The sequence below is a fragment of the Grammomys surdaster genome, unplaced genomic scaffold (assembly GCF_004785775.1).
Source record: "Grammomys surdaster isolate TR1022 unplaced genomic scaffold, NIH_TR_1.0 166, whole genome shotgun sequence".
Taxonomy (NCBI): Eukaryota; Metazoa; Chordata; class Mammalia; order Rodentia; family Muridae; genus Grammomys; species Grammomys surdaster.
Window position 1 is genome coordinate 14,676,403 of NW_021604614.1, and position 9,302 is coordinate 14,685,704.

The 9,302-nt window shown below is 46.5% G+C and overlaps 1 protein-coding gene across 1 annotated transcript in view; it reads right to left on the reverse strand.

Moving 5' to 3' along the window:
- Atxn2 (ataxin 2) overlaps positions 1-9,296 on the reverse strand; it is a 98,899-nt gene extending 89,603 nt beyond the window's left edge. The window contains exon 1 of the mRNA XM_028765881.1: positions 9,150-9,296. The gene's annotated coding sequence lies outside the window, so the exon portion shown is untranslated. The remainder of the gene's footprint in view (positions 1-9,149) is intronic.
- Between the last annotated feature and the right edge of the window lie 6 nt (positions 9,297-9,302).

A 9,302-nucleotide genomic window follows, 5' to 3' on the forward strand; every position in this document is an offset into this window, starting at 1 on the left:
AAAACCAACAAAACAAACAAACAAACAAAAAAAAAAAACAGACAAACAAAAACAATAAAAAAAGTGAGTCAAACTCAAACACTGTGTTTCCCTTACATTTTGTTTTCTGTGGTGCTGGGTAGGGATCTAACCCAGAGCCTAACATGAGCTGGGCAAGCACTGAGTTAGTGAGGTGCACGCACAGCCCACCCACCATCTTGTTTATCTGTCTAAATTTACAGAAGGGGGGATGGAATAAAAATCAACAAAGGTTGCTTTTGGCACGTCACCTAACCTCCCAAAGCTGAAAGGTTTAGTTCTTTCTATTCTGAAAGATTTTTCTCGTTTTTCATATTCTAAAATTCTATCATCTCAAGAAAAAAAAATTAAGATACAAACTACTGAACTCAAAATCTAATCTATAAGGCTGGAGAGATAGCTCAGCAGTTAGGAGCACCTAATGCTCTTTCGGAGGACCTAAGTTTAACTGCCAGCACCCAAGCTGATCAACTCGTGCAGCCACGGGGTCTGACACCATCTTCTGGGCCCCAGGAAAACCGCATTCATGCACATTTCTCCCAGAAACACAAAGCTATCACATCACTAAAAAATTAAAATAAGAGGCTGGAGAGATGACTCAGTGGTAACAAGCACTGGGTGCTCTTTCAGAAGACACACAATTCAGTTCCCAGCATCCACATGGTGGCTATGTAACTCCATTCTCAGAGGACTTAATGCCTTCTTCTGACCTCCAAAGGCAACAACCATGCACATGGTGCACATACATACAAGGAGGTAAAAACATTCATAAGCATAAAATACTCAAAATTTTTATTTTTTTATTTATTTTGGTTTTTCGAGACAGGGTTTCTCTGTATAGCCTGGGCTGTCCTGGAACTCGCTCTGTAGACCAGGCTGGTCTCGAACTCAAATATCCGCCTGCCTCTGCCTCCCAAGTGCTGGGATCAAAGGCGTGTGCCACCACTGCCCGGCTCTAAAAATATTTTTAAGTAAAAAAATAAAAATCCTGCCAGGTGGGAGGCAGAGGTGGGCAGATCTCTGTGAGTTCCAGTATAGCTAAGACTATACAGGGAACCTCATCTTGGGGGAAAAAAAAAATCTTTGTACCAAAGCTCTGTTTGTATTATAAATGAACCTGTAATGTTATCTTAATAAAGGAAAAGAAAAACTTTCAGTATTTGACTTTGCTTCCCAGTGAAATTTTATTTATTTATTGAGATTCCCATTGTGTAGCTTTGGCTGGCCTAGAACTCAGATTAGCCTCAAAAACAAAGAGATTACTTGCCTGTCTCTCGAATTCAAGAATTAAAAGCATGCACCAACATGTTTGTCAATATTTTGCTTTTCTGGAAGTAACCTAAAACTTCCAATTATAAGGCAAAGAACAACCCATCTATATCTAAGTGACTACTCAGCTTACTTATCTCATAAGTAAATCTGTTCTGCACTCCAGGAGAGTGTTTATCTCTTATCACAGACTATGTCCCACACACATCCTTATTATATACCATATTTCACATGTCTATTTTTCCAAACATTGGACAGACATGGCATACATACAAATTACAGGATCTCAATTGTTTTAAACAGAAAGACAGCTTGTGGTACAAACACCTTTAGAACTCAATGTGTGCTTCAAGACACACACTTCATGAAGAAGTGCAGCACATTCTATTCAAAAGTATGAGGCTCTCTTCCCACTTTAAGAGCATTTGGGTGTGATGGTTCCTGCTATGATCCCAACAGTCAGGAAACTAAAGCAGGAGAACTCTGATTTGAGACAAGCCTAGGAAAAGGAAGGCCCTGTCCCTAAATAAATAAAGAAATCACATTTCCATCCTATGTGACACTAGTTTTAAGGTATGGATTCCAACACGTCCTTATAGTTCTAGACTCCACCACCACCAACTCCACGCTTCCTACCCATCGATGGGCAGATTCCTGACAGCACGCTCTTTGTGTCTGACAACTAAGTAAGCAGCAGCGAGGAGCACTGGGCTTGTCATTCAGGGTCACACTCCTAAACAGGCATCTGCACCCTTAACAGTGGTGACCCCTGGCACACATTCCAAATACCCCAAGCAATTTTATCACTACCCCCTCACTCACCTCACCCCACCTTTCTGAGACAGGGTCTTAGCTATGCAGCTCTAGCTGGCTGGGAATTCACTATGTACACCAGGCTGTCGTCAAACTCACTCACCCATGTATTTTTTAATTTTTTTAAGGCAACTTCAAATCAATGCTGCTGTTTGTTTTTCTTTCCTGCCAGAACCTGGGATTCAATCTAGAGCCTCTTGAATACTAGGCAAACCCTCCACCACTGAGCTACATCCCTCCCCCATGCATTTCCAATTCAAAAATTCCAGCAGCAGGTTAGCCTGCTAATAAATTCCATTTACATCTCCACTGAAGCTGTCACCATCACTTCAAATAACTATAAAAATAGACTTGTACCCGCTCAACACTACATAATACTAAAAGCAATTTCTACCTAGCCAAAATAGAACGTTACAATTCAAGGGAAAAGTCTCTAAAGACAGTGTGTGCGCATGCACACAGCGCTATACTAGAATGAAGTTCCAATACAGATGAAGTTGTTTAGAACAAAAAGAATGAGATGTTCTTTAAATCTGCATCATGTGGCTATTAATCAGGATGGTGAGTTCCCATCCCCTGTGTAAAACTGCAACTGTTTAATAAGAGAAACAAAAAACACAAGTTCACTTTTAGACAAAGCAAGAACACCATGCCTGACCCCATAAATGTCTCTATGCCAGACTTCAGCATGCAGAACTCAAAGCAGCCTCAGCATTTTTTCTTTCAAACACAGATAACTAATTTCCACATATTTGGATAAATCTGGTAAAATATGTAAGTCCAAAAGGACAGCAAAACCATGTCTTTCTTTTTTATTAGCAGACTTTAGTAGTTCATCTCTAACGACCTACATTTTGCTAACTTCAGATTGGCATAATCAAATGACTATCAATACCCCTTCAAAGATGACAAAATGAGCCAGTTTTAACCTTATGAATTGCAACTAAGATTTAAGGCTGAAGGATCTGACCTGCCACTGTTACCTCTTCAAGGAGGCTCCTCTAATCCACTTAAATTTGCATCCATCCCCTTCCTCAGACTCTCTATGGCCTTAATCTGCTCCCTCTAATCCCAGCCCCATCTACTGCTGCCCACAGGTGTGTTCATACTGCTTGCCTCTCAGGCAAGGCAAAAGGGGTGTGGCAGCCCACACCTGCATTCCCAGCAAGACAGGGCTGACAGGACAGTCTGGGCCACACAGAGGGCTCAAAAGAGGACCCTGAACTCCAGGAGAGCAAATACCTTTGTTTTAGCCATGAGTGCATCACAAGAACTTAACATCGCCTTATAGGTAGATAGATACTCAGCATTGTATGCTGTGTAGTGTTGTAAGCACTTGAGAAGGTATGAACTTATGGAGATGTGTCTGGCATTTAAATGGAAGCACAATGAACAATTTCCAAGACACAATGCCTTAAGAGAATGATGCCATTAAAAAAAAAAAACAAAAAAAAAAAAAACAAAGCTGAAAAACAAAGCTGAAAAATCAGAGAAAATTCTTAAGAGTTAGAAAGCTGGAAAGATGCCTTAATGAGAAAGGCATTTGCTCCTGGTCTGGCAGGCAACCTGAATTCCATCTGGCTGGCCCACAGGGTGAACAGAGAACCAGCTCCTCCACGTTGTCCTGGGATCTTCAATCACACAACTGTGAGATTCACCTACACACACCTAAACACACACACAAGCACACTCTCTCTCTCACTCACTCCAAATGTAATTTATTTTCTATTTTATGTATAGTGGTGCCTTGCCTGCATGTGTGAAGGAGTCAGATTCCCCCGGAACAGGAGTTACAGACATTTGCAAGCTGTCATGTAGGTGCTGGGAACTGAACCCCGGTCCACTGGAAGAGTGGCCAGTGCTCTTAACCACTAAACCATCTCTCCAGGCAAGGTGCTGGAGAGATGGCTCAGTGGTTAAGAGCACTGACTGCTCTTCCAGAGGTCCTGAGTTCAAATCCCAGCAACCACATGGTGGCTCCCAACCATCTGTAATGAGATTTGATGCCCTCTTCTGGTGTGTCTGAAGACAGCTACAGTGTACTCATAAATAAAATAAATAAATCTTTAAAAAAAAAAAAAGGATTTCCAGGCAAGCTGGGCAATGGAGGCACATGCCTCTAATCCCAGCACGAGGAAACAGAGATAAGTTCTCTTAGAGTTAAGAGACCAGCCTGGACTACATAGTGATTTCCAAGACTGTCAGAAGAACTGTTTAAAGACCTTGTCTGAAAAAAGAATACAAAAACAAAAAGCTTCAAGTCCTGTCTGAGAGTTGACTCCTTAGTTAAGAGTCCTTACCCGTCTCCCAGAAGACCCAGGTTCAGTTCACAGTACCCACATGGCAGCTCACAACTGCTCTATCTCCAATTCAGTGCCTTGTCTGGTTTTCTCGAGCTCCTGCCCACATGGGATACACAACCACATAAGCTCACACACATACACATTACATTTTAAAAAGTAAATTTAAAAAGATGTCTAAGCCTATAGGGCAGGAGTGGCACATGCCTTTAAGCCCAAGGCTATAAAAGTGAGAGTTTTATCTCAAAAGAAAATTGTGCAGCCTGGTCTACAAAGTAGATGCTGACCCTCACACCACTAAACCCAATGAAGAGAAAAGGAAGGGAGGGCTATGAATTAACCCATGATTCCCAGTACAGGGACTAACTAGGAGCTGAGATGTAGCTACATTGGTACAATGTGTGCCTGGCATGCAGATAAGCCATGAATGACCACCCCTTAGTACTATATAAACGAGGTGCACACCTACAGTCCCAACAGTTGGGGAGGGGAGGGTTAGGCAGGTGGACCAAAAGTTCAAAGTCATTTTCCCCTGTTGTTCAAAAACAATCGGATACAAAAGATCTGAACTCAAAAAATAACATGGTTGTGGACATGTGGCTGCTCTTGCAGAGGACCTGTGTTCAGTTCCCAGCACCACAAGGTGGCCCTTGACCACCCATACATAACTCCAGTGTTAGGGCATCTGACCTCCTCTTCTGACCTCCACAGGCGCCAGACAGACAAAAGGTATGCATAAACAAACTGAATTTTTTTTTTCAAGACAGGGTTTCTCTGTGTAGCCCTGGCTGCTCTGTACAGCAGGCTGCCTATCTTCGCCTCTCCAACGTTAAAATCAAAGGTGTCCACCACATCCAAACAGTAAAAGTGTAGCCCAGGCTGGCCTGTAACTCATGATCCTCCTGCCTCAATCTCTTTCAGCTAATCCTTCCGCTGGCCTGTAACTCATGATCCTCCTGCCTCAATCTCTTTCAGCTAATCCTTCCGCAATACTTCATCATGAGCTAACTTTGTTTTTCATAAGTTATCATAAACTAACAGCTAGTAACACAAGTGAAAAAGGATTAACAATTTTTTAACAGCCTGAAAGTTTTAGAATTTCCTTCAGAAATGGATCTGCACTGGTAGTTTACACTACTGGCTCCAAAACCTCTTCACATACAGTCTCAGTAAAGCTCAAGTAAAACTCAAACACAAGGGCTGAGGTGGTTAAGAGCATTTGCTGTAAGTCTACTCCCTATAGAGACCAGGGTGGCCTCAAGCTCCAAAGATCCACTTGTCTCAGTGCTGGGATGAAAGGCATGTGGCACTAAGCCTGGCATTTGTTGCTCTTGCAGAGGAACCTAGCACCTACATGGTGGCCTCACAACTACCCCTAACCATCCCAGAAGTGATCCAGGGCCACTTTTAGTCTCTGTGGGCATCAGGCAAGCGTGCAGGCACTTACAAACATGCACACAAAATACTCATACACATAAAAATCAATCTTTGAAAAATTCAAAAAGAAATAATCAAGAGGGACAGGATAAATGGCTCAGGGGTGAAGAACGGCTGCTCTTGCAGAGGACCCAGAGATTCCAACACCCACATGGTGTTCACAGCTGTCTGGAACTCCAGTACTAGGGAATACAGGGCCCTCTTCTGGTCTCTGTGGACACTGGGCATGCATGCAGTGTACTTACCATACAAACGGGTAAAGCGCTTGCACATATAGAAATAAATAAATCTTTAAAAGTAGAAATGACCAGGAAACACACACATGAAAGCACATGTCTGTGAATGACCCTGATATTGAAGGCAACTTCCCCCAAGAGCATCTAACAAGTACACAGAGCCCTGAAGAGCTGCCTTCTTGGCTCCAGACCCCACTGAGTCTTCTGAGAAGTGACTTGTGAGAGCCATACAGCCTTAGAGTCCTTGACCTAGTGAAACCATGCCTGGCACTTTCTCTAGGGAAAGATTAAGATGAAGCAAAAAAGCTTCTAGTGTGAATAAGCTCACCATACCGCCTCTACAAAAACAAAAATATGAAGACCAAACTCCCAATGGTTAGGGAGAAACTTAGCTTAGTATGTAAGTTACTGTTTTAAAAAAAAAAAATAAATCACCAGATTAAAGGGGAAGGCTGATCACACATGAGCGTGACCTCACAAAAGGTCAAAGTTAAGAAAGAGTAATAAGTAGATTCGGGTGCAACTGTGGTAAGATTTTTAAAAAGTGATCACACACAGTTTTTTTCTAAGAAAGTGGCCTCTAAGCATTGACAAGAAAAAATTGTTCTCAAAATCACAATATTCTGTTCAAACAAAAATCAAGTCAGATCCAGGCTGGCTGAATAGCAAAACCCTTGTCTGGCAAAAGCAAGGCCCTGAGTTAGAGTTCCAGGTTGGGGGAAGGATCCAGAAATCAAACAATGCTTAAGGCAGCAGTGAACTTCTAGGCTGTGAAGAACATTTTGCTATCTCAAACATGACAACATCAAGGCTACTTTTTCTTTTTTAAGTGTATTTGTTGTGGAGGAAGGGAACATGCTCTGGCAGGTGTATGGAGGTCAGAGGACAACTTGCAGCAGGAGTCAGTTGCTTCCTGCTATGGTGGTGGAGGTGTGGGACTCCTAGTTGATAGGCCTGGCAGCATGTGCCTTTACCCACTGAACCACCCCACCAACCCCCAATGCTACCTACATCTCCTCGACTCAGCCATGCTGCCAGTCTTATTTTAAAGGAGACACACAAACAAACCCAAGCAAAACTCTAGAAGTCATAACGGATTTACAACCAACCCACAGGAGAATAATAGGAGAATGACATTAACCAAGGCTCTGTACAGAACAAAATTACACATTCTGAGTCCGGGCATTGGACAACAACTGTTAAAAAGAAACCTATGCTCCAAGTAAAAGAACATAGACCAAAGAAGACTCTAAACGCCTTTCACTTTTGCAGAGTCTCGAGAAAAGGCCTGGGGTACTCATAGCTGCTCATCTTCCCGTGGAGTCAACTCAGCTACAGTCTAAGGCTGAAACCTGCAGATGGCTGGTGAAGCTTAGGAATGTCAGTTCTAACTTATATTTAAACCAAAGGGACATATATGTCAGTTTCTGATAACTACAGAGAAAACATGAAGAGCAAAGAAAAACAGGATGCATCCTTAAAGTTACATTAGATATTTTTTTTTCGTTTTTGCACTAAAAGTCAAGGACAAAAAAGAAACTCATGTTACAAAACCTTAACTTCACAGAGCTGGGGAAATAAAATGACGGTTTAATTTGAACGAGGCGGGCTAAGCAGGGTTTGAAATGTCTCATGCTAGGGAAAATTGGGAGTGTGGGGGAATAAAGTAAAAAACATACTGTTCCCAGAAGAACTCCTTTAAACCCGGCTCTGATTCACCCTAGGGGTTAACTTCTGCTGTAGAAGAACACTCTGGAAACGGACAGCTGGACAATGCGGCTAAGAAGAAAACTCCGTACAAGAAAAATCCCCTTGCCCACCTACCCTGTCCTGGATGTCTATTTAAGGAGGAAGCTGCTCAAGGACCTGCCTGCCAGGCCTAGGCCAGAGGGAGCCACAGTAGTGCCTGTAACACAGGGGCACAGGGGAAATGGACTCGCATGCCCTTGGTAAGCTCTGGCGGTGGCGGTTCCCAAGTTAAGGACACCGGCCACAATGGAATGGAGTCTATTGGCATTTGCCTCTCCGTTTTAACACTAAGCATTTTCTTAGTTCGTGAAATACGAACTGACAAGCACCCCTGCCCCTCCCCACCCCCGCGCGCACACACCCTCCAGAGTCAAGCCCAGTCACACAGGACAGCACCCCAGCCTCCAGCTCCTACCAACGAAATCGAGCCCAGGAAAGGGGAGAGAGGGGGACGAGGGCGCAAGCCAACACTCGCGTTGCTGCCTTCGGGGCTCGCACCAACTCCTCTGTTGCGGTTCCTCACCCCTAAAAATTTCAGGAACTGGGACGGGGGTTGCGAGGGAAAATGCGCTGCGTGTCCGGTGCCCGCCGCCAACCCACTTCGCGAGTCGAGCCCTCGCCCACCTCTATTCAAAGGCGCCTTCTGCTCCGCGGACGTGAAACAGCAATGCGGATCGGCCACCACCCGCGCGCAGGGGACCTTGCGGGGAAGGAGGGAGGCGGGCCTGGAGGGAGCCGGGCACTCCCACCCCTTCCCCAGCTGGGGGAGGACGGCCCGCTGCGGGAACCCCGCCGCCCCAGATCTAAAGGGGGATGGGTGCGCAAGGCCGCTGGCCACCCACCTCGCCTCTGTCGCCCACCTTCCCGGGGTCTGCGGGGCGGGGGACATGCAGGACACCCGGCTGACCCTACCTGGGGCGGCTGGGCCTCAATCTCCCCTCCTCCCTCCCGACTCCCCACCCGGCAAAGAAGCTCATTTCAGGAGAGGGTCCCCCTGCGACCTGCACCCTGGCTCAGCCGCCCTTCCATCGCGGGCAGGGGACGCAGCAAGGGGGTGGGGCGGGGATAGCGATCGCCCCTCGCACACAAGCCGGGGGCAGGGGGCCGCCCGGGCCGTCCATCTTGGCCGTCTGGGGGGAGGGGACGCGATGGTGCGGGAGGCTGGACACGGCCTGAGAAGCCCGAAGAATCTGCCGGCGCCTCCCGCCCCTCCGCGGGCCCCCGGCCCATCGCGACGCCGGCCGGTCACGGGGCGAGGCGGGGGAGGGGACGAGCAGCGCGGGATCGGCCCGGCGGGCGCGGAGGGGGCTGGGGAGCCGACACCCACCTGCCCAGGCCGGGACGCCCGCCGCCCGCGGCCGCCGAGGAAGACGCCACCGGCGCGGCCGGGGCCGGCACCACGGAAGACGAGGTCGACGCGGCCGAGGCCGGCGCGGCGCCGGGCGACGAGAGCAGGCCGCCGCCGGGCTTGCGGCCACTG